The sequence below is a fragment of the Tachypleus tridentatus genome, chromosome 9 (assembly GCF_004210375.1).
Source record: "Tachypleus tridentatus isolate NWPU-2018 chromosome 9, ASM421037v1, whole genome shotgun sequence".
Taxonomy (NCBI): domain Eukaryota; kingdom Metazoa; phylum Arthropoda; class Merostomata; order Xiphosura; family Limulidae; genus Tachypleus; species Tachypleus tridentatus.
Genome location: NC_134833.1, coordinates 92,538,694 through 92,555,546, shown reverse-complemented (window position 1 = coordinate 92,555,546; position 16,853 = coordinate 92,538,694). Strand labels below are relative to the sequence as shown.

At 33.9% G+C, this 16,853-nt stretch overlaps 1 protein-coding gene across 2 annotated transcripts in view; it reads left to right on the top strand.

Annotated features, from left to right (window-relative positions):
- Positions 1-16,853, top strand: part of LOC143225758 (uncharacterized) — a 71,645-nt gene that overhangs the window by 38,748 nt on the left and 16,044 nt on the right. The window contains exon 1 of one of the 2 annotated variants that reach the window (XM_076455710.1): positions 3,349-3,809. The exons of the other annotated variant lie outside the window; for it this stretch is intronic. The gene's annotated coding sequence lies outside the window, so the exon portion shown is untranslated. Of the gene's footprint in view, positions 1-3,348; positions 3,810-16,853 lie in introns of those variants that run through there. 2 annotated transcript variants of the gene reach the window in all.

Genomic DNA, 16,853 nt, shown 5'->3' with positions numbered 1-16,853 from the left:
TCAAACACAAAATAGACAGTTGAGATTATAGTTTCTTGATATGTCTGGTACGATACAACGATTAGTAATGGAGATTATCCAACTTCTAGATAATGACTAATTTGAGAGTAAAGCGAGTGAAACAGCTCCAATCTCAATGTTCTAAAGAATCGACAGGAATTTTTGTACTTATGGGTTCATGATCAGAGACCCGACATGGTCAGGTGGTTAAGTAGTGAAGTAAATACTATAAACTACTGTTGTCCTTTTTCTTGTTGTGAAGTAGATATACTTAACTACTGCTGTCTTTCTTATAGTGAAGTGGATACATTAAAGTGCTGTTGTCTTTCTTCTTGTAGTGCAGTGGATACACTTAAGTACTGTTTTATTTCTCTTTGTAGTGAAGTCGATACACCTAACTACTGTTGTCTTTCTTCTTGTAGTGAAGTAGATACACTTAAATAGTTTTGTTTCTTCTTGTACTGAAGTAGATATATTTAACTACTGTTGTTATTTTTACTTGTAGTGAAACAGATACTCTCAAATACTATTGTCTTTCTTTTCATAGTGAACTAAATATACTTTACTACTGTTGTCTTCGTTGTTGTCATCTGCATATACTTATCCACTGTTGTCTTTCTTGAAGTGAAGTAGATATACTTAACTACTGTTTTCTTTCTTCTTGTAGTGAAGTAGATACACTTAACTACTGTTGTGTTTCTTGTAGTAGATATAATTAGATAGTGTTGTGTTTTTTAGTGAAGTAGATATACTTAACTATTGTTGTCTTTCTTCTTGTAGTAAAGTAGATACACTTAACTACTGTTGTGTTTTTTGTAGTGTAGTAGATATACTTAAATATTGTTGTGTTTTTCTTAGTGAAATAGATATATATAATTAAAATTGTCTTTCTTCTTGATATTAATTAGATATATTTAACTGCTGTTGTAATTTTTCTTGTAGTGAAGTAGATACTTTTACCTTCTCTTGTCTTTCTTCTTGTTGTGAATTAGAATATATTTAACTACTTTTGTCTTTGTTGTTGTGGACTAGACATAGTTAACCACTGTTGTCTTTCTTGTTGTGAAGTCGATATACTTAACTACTTTTGTCTTTCTTTTTGTAGTGAAGTAGACATACTTCACTGTTGTTTTCTTTCTTCCTTGGTGAAGCTCACACATTTGAATATTGTTGTCTTTGTTTTGTATTGAAGTAGACATTATTATGTTATTATGTTGTGTTTGTGTGAACTCAAGTAGTCACATTAATATAGTCTTTTTTTGTACGTATACTGACGCTCTTAGGACGTTTATTAATTTCAATTTCTCTTTATTTTAATACTGAAATAGAGACTTACACATTACTGTTATTTTCTATTTTTGTACCAAAGTCGTACTAGATCATTATTTCATGGATAGCTTTTTTTATAAAGATTTTACTCTAGTATGCCACTCTATTGTGTTCGTACATGACAAAAGTTTCATTTTGCACGTGCTGTGGTAGTGCAGAAACAAAGTACAGATTTACCGGAAGACGTTAGTGCTTCTGAGATAGAATATCAATTAACTTTACCAGTAGAAGTTGGAGAACTAAAGAACGAAATAATGCATAAGTTTCGTAGTAGACATAATTAAAATGTTCTTTTCTTTCTCATACTTGAAATATGTCTGATATATACATTCAGTAAGCCTATGTCCTATTTAATAATTAATGACACATCACAAACAACCGAGTAATTTATGTAGAACTATTAAAACATGATTTACCTAGAGCCACTATTTTTCTTGTTTTAAATTGGTAAGGCATAATCATTCTGCCTTTATTCTATAGAAAGATGGGGGTAAGGCAGCACGTGTGTCATGTGAACTATCTGTACAGCTGGCGTTGGTTACACTGTTTTCACATAGTCATTTGAATAACCCATTGCTTGAAACTCAGTTCTTTCTTTTATTGTCTTTGTTTTTACCTCCATAGTTTTGATAAAAAAAATTCATTATACTAGCTCTACATTTTATGAGATGGTAAACTTGCTAATCTCTAATAATAAAGTCGCTTTCTTCTGGTCTCAGTGAAATAACAGTTATTGTTTTTTGTTTTGTTTTTAAAGTTTGTATGGTCAACAGCCGGTGTTGTAGTGAGCAATCGTTGTATGAGTGGAAGGTGAGTGCTGTTCGCGTTTCAGTGGTAACAACTGCTTCGTTTTTTCAAGCTAATCTCTGTCATTCAGCAAGAGGTTTTATGAAATTCGTGTCAGTGTTAATTGTTCTGTAGGTCTTGCCAATCACTTTAATTTGAAGAGTCCAGAGCAAAAATTAAAGGCATTAATAATGAAATAAAAGAAATAAAAAGTTTGTTTGAGGGAATAGTTTCCTTTATTTGGAGTTAAGCACAATGAAATGCCCTTGCTGTGCCCAACACGCATATCGAAACCCAGATTTTAGTGTTATAAACTCTAAGACTTATTGTTATGCTACTGGAGGATAGGACCAGAAAGTATTTGATGATACCCAACAGAAAAGACGAGTGCGAAATAATGTGGTCCTTCTTTCAGTTTTCTCTACAGTATTAAAGAAATACCTTCCTAAAACGTCAAAGCTAAACCACTTGAGAGCTACTTAATTCAGTTTTTAGTATGACTGTAATTAAAGTGATAAATTTGTAAGATTATGTAACTGTAACACAACCATTGTATAATTAAGGTTCACTTGTGGCGTTTTGTGGGAAAATGTGTATTACAACTTTTTTAAAAATTCGTCAAAACAGAACGCATTTTTAAAAAATTTAAAATACATCTTTTATCCGAGGATAACAATAATTCAATTTTGTGTATGTTGCATCTGTCAAGAGATGGCGCTATACAGATTCTAACTGATTATGACGTATAGAAGGTACGTTATACAATAGCAAAATGTGAAAGTGTTACACAGAGATATACACACACGTGTGTGTATAACGTTAAAGATATGTAGATATCATCCTGCGTCTCTTGTTTTGGAAAATTCCATATAAAGTAAAAGTTTCCACACTTTCAAAAGTACCTTCATGGAGGGTAAGAGTCCTAAGAAAATGTAAACTAGGGCGCAGAACTTATTTACTGCAAAAGAATGAAAAGAAAGAAAGTTGCTGAGTTAGGAATTAACTGAGTAAGTCACACGTGCTCCTGCTGTTCGCCAAACTAAATGTTCCTTGTTTTTGAGTTCAAATTTGCTCTTTTTTTTAACTTAACTATATATAAGTAAAAACGATGTTGATGCAATTTATTTATTGCAGAACGTGTTTGCTTTTAGCATTGAAGGAATTTTACAATATCCACGATTTTTTTTTTTCGTGGAAAGTAACAAACATGTTTTGACATTAAAGTGTTGTGCAGACTGTTCGGGGATGGATTCACAAACAAGTTCGAATATATCAAGTTAAATTACGACTAACGGCTGTAAACACCAGCTAAGCTCGCGCACATGCAAAAGGAAGGCATGGTATTCGACCACGTGACTTTAGCTGGCTGTGGGTGGATAAACTCGGAAGTGGTGATGCTGAACACAGCTGATCGTTCTGCAGCTATTGTTCAAAGCATCTATTTCGACAAGCTCCAGATAGCTACGGTATTTCTCAGCGCCACTGGCAGGAACTTTTCCCCGGCAAGTTGGGCGTAGGAGGGCGGCTTTGATATAAGGAACTGTCGCCGTGCAACAGGTTGTAGAACATTGCTCCGCGCGCTCACTGAGGTATCGTGTCGAAGAAAATAACCCCTACGTCTCTCTTCGTTAAGCTCGCTGCACGGAACGTCTGCAGACTGAGAAGTTGCGAAAACTATCAGCTTCAACCATTAGGTAAGTGTGTCAATGTTGTAACGTACTAGGTCAGGGAGCACCGCTTATTCACAAGGTGCGCTGTGAATAACTAACCGCTTTAATGCATTGTTAGAATGTGCTTGACACATGGGTAACAATTATAGTGCATACACATTTCTGCAATGTTTGTTTGAATAATTATCCACTTAATTTAGTGCATGTCGCTGCGATGTATTCAACTAGTAAATAAACACCTCGTTTAGTACATGTTGCTACAATATAGCAAACCAGTGAGTAACCACTTAATTTAGTGTATATTGCTATACTGTACCAAATCAATAAGTAACTAATTTCGTGCATATTGCTAAAACGTACTAAATTAGCAAGTTACCTCTTCAGTGCATATTTCTGCAATGTATTAAACCAATGAATAACCATTTTAGTGCACATTGTTACAATGTCCTAGCTAGTGAGTAAACAGTTTAGCACATATCATTACATTGTGCCGAGGAGTTCGTGTAATAAGCAACCATTTTAATGCGTTTTGTCACAATGTAATAAGCTATTAAGTAATTAATATATTTTTAGACATTGTGCCAATGAGCTCTTGTAATTAGTAACAACTTCAGTGCACATATATAGGGTACACATAATAATGGTGTGAAAAAGCAAGCTATGAAATAGTTCATTCTTGAAACATCGGATCACTTTTTAATACATCCTCTCTATTATATTATATACAATGTAGAAATTATTTTGATTTTGCACATTTTATTCAACCCAAAACTGGCGTAATTTTTAACGTTTCATTTACGTTGAGAATAAAAGTTTATAGGAACTTCGCCCATAGTAGAATATGGTTAGAGTGCATGTGTGTTTGTCTTTTCTTATAATAAAGCCTCATCTGGCTATCTGCTGTGTTCATCGAGGGGATCGAACCCATAATTTTAGCGTTGTAAATTCGAAGACTTACCACTGTCCCACCAGGATACTATAGCTAAAGAATTTTGCAGTATATTAGCGTCTTATAGACTCTCAAAGTAAATTTTCTGTTTGTGCTGGCTTTTGGTGAATTTTGTGTTTCAGACTGAAATGTGTCGTATTTTAGTGTTCTAAAGATTGCCACCTAAGTAAGTTTTATCTTTTGTTCTGGATTCTGGTGAATGTTGTATTTTATTGTTGTAAAGACTAGCATCACAATAACCATAAAGCTAAAATTCCTAATAGAAGCTTAAAAAGGCAATGATCTTACTGGGTTGAAGACCGTTGATTATTTCAAGTATGAATTTTCCAGCGCCTACCACATCTTATCTCACCATTATCTTTTCAGAAATCTACAACTTCCTTTGTTAACCAAAAAATCCAATTTCATTCAGTTTTGAATAAATGTTTTGGCCAGGCAAGAATATAAGTAGTTCTTTCCGTTTGTAATGCTAAAAATTGGGTTTCGATATTCATATTGGGCAGAGCACAGATAGACACACGCATATGTATATATGTATATATATAAATTGTCTGTTTCTAAACAGTACCCAAGATTATTTGCAGAGTACTTTAGGCCACGATCAGTTAATGTCCTAAGTTATTTGGCTAAAATGTTAGATCACATTAGGGGTCTAAATTGTCTAAACAACGTGTTAGGTCACACTCAGTTAGTATTTTAGATTACCTGGACGACATGTTAGGCCTCAGTCAATTAGTATTCTAGACTGTCTGGACTACGTGTTAGGCCACAGTCATTTTGTGTCTTAGATTACCTGGATGACGTGTTAGGTCACAGTCACTTTGTGTCTGAGGTTATTTAGACGGCATGTTAGGCCTCATTCAATTAATATTCTAGATTCTCTGGAAAACGTGTTAGGCCACAGTCACTTTGTGTCTTAGGTTACGTGGAAGATGTGTTAGGTCATACTCAGTTAGTGTGTTTTAGGTTACCTGAACGACATGTTAGGCCTAAGTCAATTAATATTCTAGCTTGCCTGGACGACGTATTAGGTCACAGTTACTTTGTATCTTAGGTTATGTGGAAGACGTTAGGACATACTCAGTTAGTGTTTTCGGTTACCTGAACGACATGTTAGGTTGCAGTCAATTAGTGTTCTAGATTACCTGGACGACGTGTTACGCCACAGTCATTTTGTATCTTAGGCCTGGAAGACGTGTTACGACACAGTCAATTTGTGTCTTAGGTTACATAGACGACATGTTAGGCTTCAATCAATTAATATTCTAGATTTCCTGGACAACGTCTTAGGCCACAGTCACTTTGTGTCTTAGTTTACATGGAAGACATGTTAGGACATAGTGTTTTCGGTTACCTGAACGACATGTTAGGTTGCAGTTAATTATTATTCTAGATTGCCTGGACGACGTGTTACGCCACAGTCATTTTGTATTTTAGGCCTAGAAGACGTGTTACGTCACAGTCACTTTGTGTCTTAGGTTACCTGGACGACATGTTAGGCCTCAGTTAATTAATATTCTAGATTGCCTGGATGACGTGTTAGGCCACAGTTATTTTGTATCTTAGGCTACGTGGAAGACGTGTTAGGTCATACTCAGTTAGTTGTGTAGTTTACCTAAACGATATGTTAGGCTGCAGTCAATTAGTATTCTAGATTGCCTGGACGACGTGTTACGCCACAGTCACTTTGTATCTTAGATTACTTGGACGACGTTTTAGGTCACAATCACTTTATGTCTGAGGTCACATGGAAGACGAGTTAGGTCACAGTCACTTTGTGTCTTAGATTACTTGAACGACATGTTAAGTCTCAGTCAATTAGTATTCTAGATTGCCTGGACGGCGTGTTAGGCTACAGTCACTTTGTGTCTTAGGTTACCTGGAGGACGTGTTAAGACACAAAGTGACTGTGGCCTAACACATCATCCAGGTAATCTAAGTTTTACGTCACAGTCACTTTGTGTCTTAGGTTACGTGGAAGTCACTTTATGTCTTGGATTACCTGAACGACGTTTTAGGTCACAGTCACTTTGTGTCTTATGTTACCTAGAAGATGTGTTAGGCCACAGTTAATGTTTTAGTTTACCTGGACGACATTTAGGCCACAATTAGTATTATAAGCTATTTGAACGACATGTCAGGTCCCACTCAGTTAGTGTCTTAGGTTACCCTGACCAGGTGTTAGGCAACAATCAGTTAGTGTCCTAGGTTACCTGGAAGACATAGTATGCAGCAGTCAATTAATGGCCGAGATTACCTAGACAAAGTATTATGTCGAAATTCGTGTTCTAGGTTACCAAAACGACATGTTAGGCTACAGTTAATGTCCTAAGTTAGCTGGAATAAGTGTTAGGTCAAAATGAATGTCCTATTTCTGATTTTTCCATCGTATGTAGAAAAAATAATTATCCACTGTTCCAGTATTTGAATGTATTATCTGTATCATCAGGCACGATAGTAATTAGTTTTCTGTTCGAGTGAGTGTAGCATGACTTCGCGGTCTGTCACATAGAATATAGATGAATGTTTGAACACCTGGAAAATTGCGATATAAAATCTTTGTAGTTCACTGACTGTTTGGGAGCACACTGGATTGCTCAACACGGCGTTGAAACTCAAGGTTAAATCTTCTGTATGCATTAACTATATGCAGTGCATGCGGAACATTTAATGATAACTCTGACTTCTGAAAATTGCTGTGCACATTTTTCTCACTATTCACTGTTTACTTGGTATTAAATGTTGTTTTAACAGTTTTATTTCGAAGCGTATTTATAATTTATTTGCACAGTTCCTTAAGTAACTGATACTTCACACAGTTCATTTGTAATATGTTGAATAATTTTTATTTCACACAGTTCACTAGCAGAGTGTTAGGTAGTTGAAACTACCCATAATTCAATTACATCGTGTTAGGTAGTTGATATTTTGCACAGTACACTTGCAGCATGTTAGGTAGTTGATATTTTACTCAGTTCGCTTCCAGTGAATCACATCACTTTTATAATAGCGGATCACTAAGTTGATAATAGCTTAGTTCACATGCAATGTATTCAAACATCCTGCTTACAGGGTGTCACAAAGAGTTGGCACTTCTCAGAGTTTACTTGAAAGGTTTATGAAGTTCACTTTTAGCACAGCACCCTCTCAGTGTGTCATATACTTTAGAATAGTTGACTTGCTGTATGTCGTACACAGTTGATACCCTATGTAGCTTTCGCGAATTGTATCATATAGTTTTCTTGCACTCTGTGTTCCAGTTGAATAGTTGATACTTCATGTAGTTTACTTGCACTGCATCATATGATCAGTTTTTAGTATAGTTTTATTGCACTTTACATACTTGTAGTGTATTAAATAGTTGATACTTTTTAATTTACTTAAATTGGTCAAATTCTACTGGTTCTATGGCTATATTTAAAAGTGCAATGAGACCTACAGCTCAGATAAAATACTAATATTTTCATGCTATCCAAAGACCACTGAGATATACATAAAAATTATGAGCTAACGTTTCTCATAATATCTGTACCATTAAGATAGATTTGGAAAGTGAGTGAGTGAGTTACCTCTATTTTCTCTTTCGCTAATTCAGGGGTAAGGCTTAGTTTCGATAGAGTTTTAGATTCAATGATAGTGACCAGAGCAACTAATTTATAGTTTTATTAGGTGCTACTGTAATTAGTCTGTTTAGTTTTCAGCATTATGGTATGATTGCTACTGTTTTATTCGTTACATGCTCCATTTTTCTCTACATGTGTTTATTTTTGTATCTATTTCAAACTATTTATTACAGTATTTAAATTTAACCGTGAGACAGTTCTTATTATTTGCAACTTTATAATTATTTTCACTATAATGATGCTTTTCAAAACGAAATTGCTTCCAATTTGGTGGAATAAAAACAAAATATAAGAAAATATTTAGTTGCTGAGGTACTTCAACATTAACTGAACAACACCCTTGCAGCGGAAATACGTATTATGAAGACGGTGACGCATATCATAACGTACTTCCTGAATTTCTGAAAGGATGATTCACCGTTTAGAGGTGAAGTGTATCATTCCCACACAGTTCGTGACTTTTTTAATACCAGTAGCGTTTCTTGGCTAAAACATTCGGATGCAAAGCTCGTTAAATTTAAATTTTCGCTGTTAATTATCAGCCTTACCTTCTGTTTAATAGTAATATTAACAGAGGTTAAGTGAATTTTCTAAAATGTACGGATTTACAGTGGAAAGAGAATTTTTTATCTCGTAGTGTAATTCAACTTTCACCTTTGAGTTAATCTTTCATTAAACATATATTGAAACGAAAACATTTTTCTGGTTCATATTCCAAATCTTATGACTTGAAACAGTGTATATGATGCGACCAGTGCTTTACACACACGCACACACTGTTTTTATAATTCCAGTTCCACGTATAAATATTTGATTAATCACGTTCAGAATATAAACAATTGAATGTTGTACAACACTAAAATAATTACATAATGTATAAATAATTAAAAAGGTAAGAATATCGAAACATGTAGGGTCTTTTTTAGGGCTAGTCCCTGTTCTTAATAAGTTTTCATGTAATTATACAACGTTTTAATTTTTTTAATTGTACATATATGTGTGTTTCAGAGATGCCGTTTTGAATTATTTATACTCAAAATATTTATCTATATTGGAAAAACAAAAAGCTAATCATACTACGTGTGTCTCACCATATACTTAGATGCACGACCACTGCCGTAGGAAGCAATTTCTGAGTGATCAGGTCATTGTTACAGCTACACAATGTCACACAAGATATGTGCAAAGCATACTACGAGCATGCAGAACATGCTATTTGTAGGGGGAGTGTGGGGGCACGCCCCTAGAAAAGTTTTGACAATATACTACCGTGAAATTAATTCTAAATCATTTTAATTACAAATACTGCATAAACACAACATGATGTGTTAAATTAAAATAAGCTTAATACATACCTTGTAGCTATACATGCCATAGAAAAAGTGCTCAGGCCATGGCCTGACTGGCCTTATCGCTTCCTACGGCCTTGATAATACTCCTAACAAGAAGCCAGAAATATTTCTTGAACTCTTAGCATACCTAAATCCCAAGTTTTGCGGACACTATTGTTTAGCAACTAGTGTTCAGTGCACAACTCTTAAAATATTTTACGAAGCTTTATAGAATAATATATGACAGGTTTATTTATCGCAGGAACAGTACTTGAATAACGTGTGACGGTTATATTTATTACAGGGACAGTACCAAAATAGCATATGGCTAGTTTATTTATTGCAATGACAGTATCAGAATAACGCGGGACAGTTTTATTTATTACAGGGATAGTACCATAATGATGTACGACAGTTTTATTCATTACGAGGTCAATGTCAGAGTAACTTATGATGTTTTGATCCATTTTTATTTTCACATAATAACGTGAGTCAGAAGAATAATTCCGAAGGTGGCTAAGTACCACCCAAACCACCTCGTTACACGCTATTATATCGTCACATATATTATAATTTTAATTTATTTTCACACTGAATACGTAAACTCCATATATAATACGATTTTTTCTGATGGAAATAGCTAGCATATCAGATAAGAATTAGTTGAGTGTAATTTAAAGCAATGGAGGTACGTATTACCATCATACTTGAGCAGAATGAGTTGAGATCGTATTAGGTGTGAGGCAAGAAATTAGAAATATATATTACCAGCATGGCTTGCAAGAATTAGCTAAGATTGAATACTGGGTGTGGCACAACGCATTAGAGTTGTGTGTTACAAAAGTGCAGGTACTCAGTTACTGTTTTTTAGTGCACGGAACGCCTTATTAACTCGTTGTTTGTGCAACAGGACAGTTCGTTAGTCTTTCAGTATGTGGCCCAGATTATGATGTCTCCAAAGGTCACTGTTCGACTTAAACATGTCTTTTGTGAATGTCCTTTTAAACTGATGTACAGTTTGCCTTCCTCATAGTTCTTATAGAACAAGATGAAAGAGGTTGCACTAAAACCAGGACTTTAGCTTGTTTTGGAATGTACCTTAAGACGACTGGTATGGATATTAAAACTTTTATTAAAATAAAGTAGAGAACAACGTTTCGACCTTCTTAGATCACCTTCAGGTTAATACATTTTAACTTCAAGTGGGTTTCTCGTCATCACGAATTGTTTTAGAATGGTTCTCTGTAGGGTTACTGAATTTGCTAACGACGTGTTGCAGATTAATTTCCTGGATGCCATGGTTTTTCAATTCTGCCGCCAGTTCTGAAATAAAGCCAGCGGGCGACATGAAGCAGTCTTTACTTGGTCAAATCCGCCTTTCTTGTTTGCCGCTGTCACTAGTAGATCCTTACTATGTATATAAGTATAGACGGTTGTTAAGTGGAATGACAGCAAAAACTGGTGTCAGTAGTAGCCACCTGGATGAAAACATACCGAGCAACTTTTATGACATTTAATTATGTAATGTACGTTTTACTGTGGGTCTCTCTTACTCGTTTCCTTCTCTCAGGTTTAAACTTACTCTCAGAGTTTTTTTTTATATAAACGAACAAAAACATATGTGATCACGCTGAAATACAGTATGTTCCAGGTCCTATGAACATTTTTGCCACAATTTTCAAAAGAGCTGGTAACTTTTAAGATGTAAAAAATAATCTTACTGTCATAACACTTACTGAAAAATTGTTTCTTTAGATCTAGTGTATAAGTTTTCCTCTCCCTCGTTCTTTATGACACAAACCTCTGAAACATATAGTTAAAGTATCTTACAACTCAAATAATTTTAGATCATGAAATAAAATTTTGAAGACGATGTCTAGAAACATGTGTAGCACAGTGTTTTCAGTCGAGACTTATTACTTCTAGAATGAGAAGAAGATCTAGTCTTTTAATCTTCGTTACAAGTTCCAGTAGAAGTATGAAGATAAAAACTTATGGGGGTGGGGTATATTCAGAACACTTGGCTTGAACAATTCCTGCAGTTATTCTAAACTTACTCTTTATCGTTTTCTTATGCAATTTGTCCCCATTGTTATTTGAAAAGCTCACTCAACTGATGACAACTGCAAAGCTGTGATCTGATCTTTATAATTAGTTCTTCCATACAGGGCCCTTGGCGGCAAGATCAAAATATTATGCTTTGAAAAAAGTATAGTTCTTTCTTGCTTTATAGGAAGGGTGTATTATTTTGGTGTAACAACACATTATTCTACCGACATTTTAAAGGAAGCATGGGTCTTCTTTGCTTTGTAGGCATGAACCATTATTTTAATAGAATAACTCATCTGTGTACTAATAAAAAATGTATGAATTCATAATCGACTTATATCCACAGATATTTAGACTCACAAGTTTTAATTTTAGGTGGCTGTGGAACCGAAGGTTGTGGTTAACGTCCCGTTATTGCAAAATCTCACTTCATACTTTGGGACTGATGGTGCGTTATAAGCGTAAAGATCAAATCCCATTATTCGTTAAAGTAGCTCGAGTGGCAGTGTTGTATTAGTCCTTTCCTTATAGTCTATTAACTAGGGACGGTAAACGCAGATAGTGCTTGTGTTGCTTTGCCCGAATATTTAGAACAAACAAACAAATACATGTAGATTAGTTAGTATGACACAACCATTGTTGCATGGTTCGTCTACCTACTTACGAAACCGTGTTTCCCCAAATCTTGTAAAACTCAGTGAAGTAACTCTTTTCTCTCTCCACAAATTTCGAAACAAGTCATCGAGATTCTATTGCTGACAATCTGAAATGGTGCGTTTTTGAGATGCAGTAAAATTGTGCCAGAATATCTCTTCGAAGTAAATATTTCTTCATCTCCAAAAGTACCTTTAACTTACCTGAGTTTCTTGATATATATTATGCGTCAGGTATTTCACACAAACATTATCCACACTTTCATCAGAGTATGATGTCTCCTTGTAAAAAATCATACAAGTTACGATCTCTAGACATCTCTCGCACATACTTATACTGTTGTAATATGCTTATATGATATGCTTTTGAATTACCTTTTAATTAGGAGCCGAATATGGCCACATGGTTATCGTGCCTAACTATGGATTGTGAGTCCACTGTTCGCGTCCAGTTTTATCGAAGACAAAAAAAAATTTGGCGCTCAAATCGTTATGGCAGTATAGGCGTTATAAAATTTACCAGTAAATCTGTATTCGGTAAAATAAAAGTAGCCCAAGAGCCTTAGGTGCTGTTCACTAACCGCTTCCTCTGTAAGCAATCAGTTCAAAATGAGGACAGCCAGCACAGATGTCCTTTAGCAGCTCAGTGCGAATGTTTTAAAAAAAATAAATAAATCACTTTAAATGTTAAAGTAATGTCCAGACACATTTCATAGGGCATCGAGAAAGAACTAATATGTTCGATTAGTTTTACACAGATTTGAAAACAAGCATATAAACCGATTTGTGTGTGTGTGTGTGATCATAGTAATAGTTGTAAATAAAAATCTCTTAAAGTGGTCGAATCCCTTAAGATATTAGTTGGTTTTTACGGTCCAAGATTTCGTTAACAGCTAGGATAAATAACTAATAAAACAACGCATTCTAATACTTATAAATAATAACATAAGAAAAACATACACTTAATTAGTTGCACTCATTACCAGGCTGATTTTAAGTTCCTCTCAAAGCAGGTATCTTGCTATAATCTGAAGATAATATAAATAATAATTTCATACATTTTTATCTGGCTTGAGAATTTTTTGTCACGTTAAATGACATATTAAAGAAGTTAAACTCTATTAGAAAATACTAATCTTTCAAATATATTTGTAATGCTCTGTGTAAAATAATAAAGATGTGGGTGCAACATATTTTAAAGTAAAGACTTGGACGCATGTGAAGGGTAATTACAACATTTAGCTTTTAACTATGTTAGAAAATAGTAATTTACCGCTATAAGAAATTGTTAAATTTACAAGTCGGTTCACCGAATAAAGAAAAAAGTTACAGAAAATAGCAGTCTATTTATAAAAGTAACTGTACTGGGTCTCATAGTACTCTGTTGAAAATAACTGTATTGTCTGTTAGAAGTGTATTGTAGAAAACATTAAGACTTAGACTGTACATAGACCTATACAGTGTTTAGGAGCTTATACTGTTTAAAAGTCCCTTGAAGAAAATATCTATATTATTTAGGAGCTCATTCTAGAAAATATTTATACTATTTATAAGTACATTGTAGAAAATTACTGTACACTTTAGAATTTAATTATGTTTCTGAAACTACTAACATGAAACCAGAAGCCAACATTAAAAAAGAACTGTGCTGTGTTTAGGAGTCTATACTGTTTAGTCCAACGTGGAATATATATACATATGTACTATTTAGAGATCCAGGTAGAAAATATTTTTATCGTTCAGACCTCTATTGTAGAAAATATATAATGTTTAGAAGTCTATTGTAGAAACTGTCTATACTATTTTGAGCTTCATTGTAGAAGATACTAAAACTTACACTAAACGTTCATTATGCAAATGGACCGTACTGTGTTTAGTAGCATTTAAAAGTTCAACGTAGAAAATATATGTACTGTTTAAAATTGTATTATAGAAAATGTCTCCACTGCTTAGGAGTCCAATGTCGAAAAAAATTATTCTGCTTAGGAGTTCATTGTAGAAAATATTTCTACTGTTTAAAAGTCCACTTTAGAAAATGTCTCTACTGTTTGGAAGGCCATTTTTAAAAATATCTCAAATGTTTAGAATTCCACTTCAGAAAATGTCTCTACTGTTTGAAATGCCGCTTAAGAAAATATTTCTACTGTTTGGAAGTCCGTTTCAGGTAATATCTACTGTTTAGAAATTAATTTTAGAAAATAGTTGTTCTGTTTTCAAGTCTATTTTAGAAATTTTCTGCACTGGTTTAAGTCCGTTTCAGAAAATATGTTTTGTTTAAAAAGTCCGTTGTAGAAAATATTAATCCTTAGCGTAAATGTTCACTATGCAAAACAACTGTACTATGTTTAAGAGCTTAAACTGTTCAAAAGTCCAATGGAGGAGATATCTGTTCTGTTTTATAGTCCAATGTAGAAAATATACATTTAGTTTAAAAGCTTATTGCAGAAAATCTCTGTACTGTTTAGAAGTCCGTTGTAGAAAATATCCATACCTAAACTTCCTCTGCCAAAGATTGTACTGTGTTTAGCAGCCTCTACTATTTAAAGGTCCAATGTAGAAAATATATGTTCTGTTTACAAGTCCAACGTAAAATATATCCATGCTGTTTATAAGTCCATTGTAGAAAATGTTTATATTTTTTAGCAGTCCATTTTAGAAAATATCTATACTGTTTAGAGTTGTAGGAAAAATAATACTGAGTTTAAAAATACACTGTACAAAATTATACTGTGTTTAAGAGTCATTTGGAAACATTCTTACTTGATCTAGAAGTCCAGTGCTGTTACGAATGAGATGCAATCTAGTATTCTATAACTTCGAGTGTCGAAGATTAATTACCTCATATTCTGTTTATGGGACAAAATTGAAACATTTTGTTGCTTTTAATCTCAGATAATACTATTTGGCCTCTTGCTCAGAGTTTGTTATTTATCGACTTACAGTTCAAGTTACTAGTGATCAAATTCTTTAAGGTTGTGAATATGAACTTGTGGATATTTAAACAAATTGTGAAAGTGGGTTGTCGTTAAGCCTACTGTATTCTGTCCACCTCAGTCTACAAGACCTGATTTTTAATAGAAAACTATTATTTTAAGTTTATTCTCATAATAAGTAGCCACTCAGTGGCTCAGTGGTATATCTGCAGAGTTACAACGCTTAAAACCGGGTTTCGATACCTGTCGCGGGTAGAGCAGAGATAGCCCATTGCGTACCTTTGTGCTTAATTTAAAACAACAACAACAACAACTCATAATAAGTAAATTTCCCTATATTATACTATTAACTCACTCAAAACGCTAAATAGTACAATTTGCTTATTTCATCATTTACATATTTTTTTTTATTCATATCTCATGAACATTCGCCTAAGTAGGGATACTTTTACGCAGCTTTAACATTTAGTTCAGTGTGACAGCGAATTTCCACCTGAAATTGCTTTGATAACAATTATACGAAGATTAGCTGTGTAAAAAGAATTGTATAATTTTTAACAATATCTATGGGTTGTTCCACTCCGCAGTCTGTCGCTACGCCTACTGAGACAGATGCGACAATAAACTATTTACGGATAAGCTTGATATCACGGGACGTGTAGCCGACAAATCTAAAGATAACAAGATGGTCGACAAGCAGGAAAGATCCATCAGCTCAGGAACTCAAAGACAAATTTAAAAAAGAATTATTTTCGTCGGTAATTAATTACCGCGTTGGCGTACAGGTGCGAAACGCTTTTTTGCTTCCATTTGTATTAAAGATATTTGGAAGCGGAAAATGCACTGTTGTAGGGTTTAATCTTCGACGAAGAAGTGCATTAGAAAGCCTGAGATACAGGTTGGAAAAGATTCAGCTGTCAGGTGAGCTTAGCAACGTTTTGTTTGTAGTGGTAGCATTAACAGGTTTAATATACATGGAAACAAAAGCACACAATGAGAAAAACAATCGACGTGGATAAACATAGCAAAAGAAAACAACAGTGAAATCATATTTGTGTTTTAAAAAAGTTCTAAGTTATAATTCGTAACGAAATTCAGCAGTGTATGTATATATATATATATATATATATATGCATATTTGTATGCCAACCCGGATAAGAGCTAATGTCTGTCTATAAATGAGACCTGTTTCTATATGTCAGTAAATTCTGTATCTGAATTCGACAAAATATTATGTTTAGATTTTCTATGATTCCAACAATACAGTGCACTCGAGAATGTATCGCCATTAAAAAGTTGTGTTTGGATCGTTATTGCCAGTTTAATAGGTTTATGTATTTTTAGTGGTAGTATTTTATTTTCTTAGGTTTCTTTACAATTTTTTAAGTTTATGTTGTTTTGCTAGTTAAGTAATTGTATTGTGTTTCTGTTACTTTGTTAATTTTATGTATTTTTATTATATTTATATTCCTTTATTAAAATGTTGTCATATTTATGAAGTTTTATGTTACTTTCAGTGCATTGTGTTAG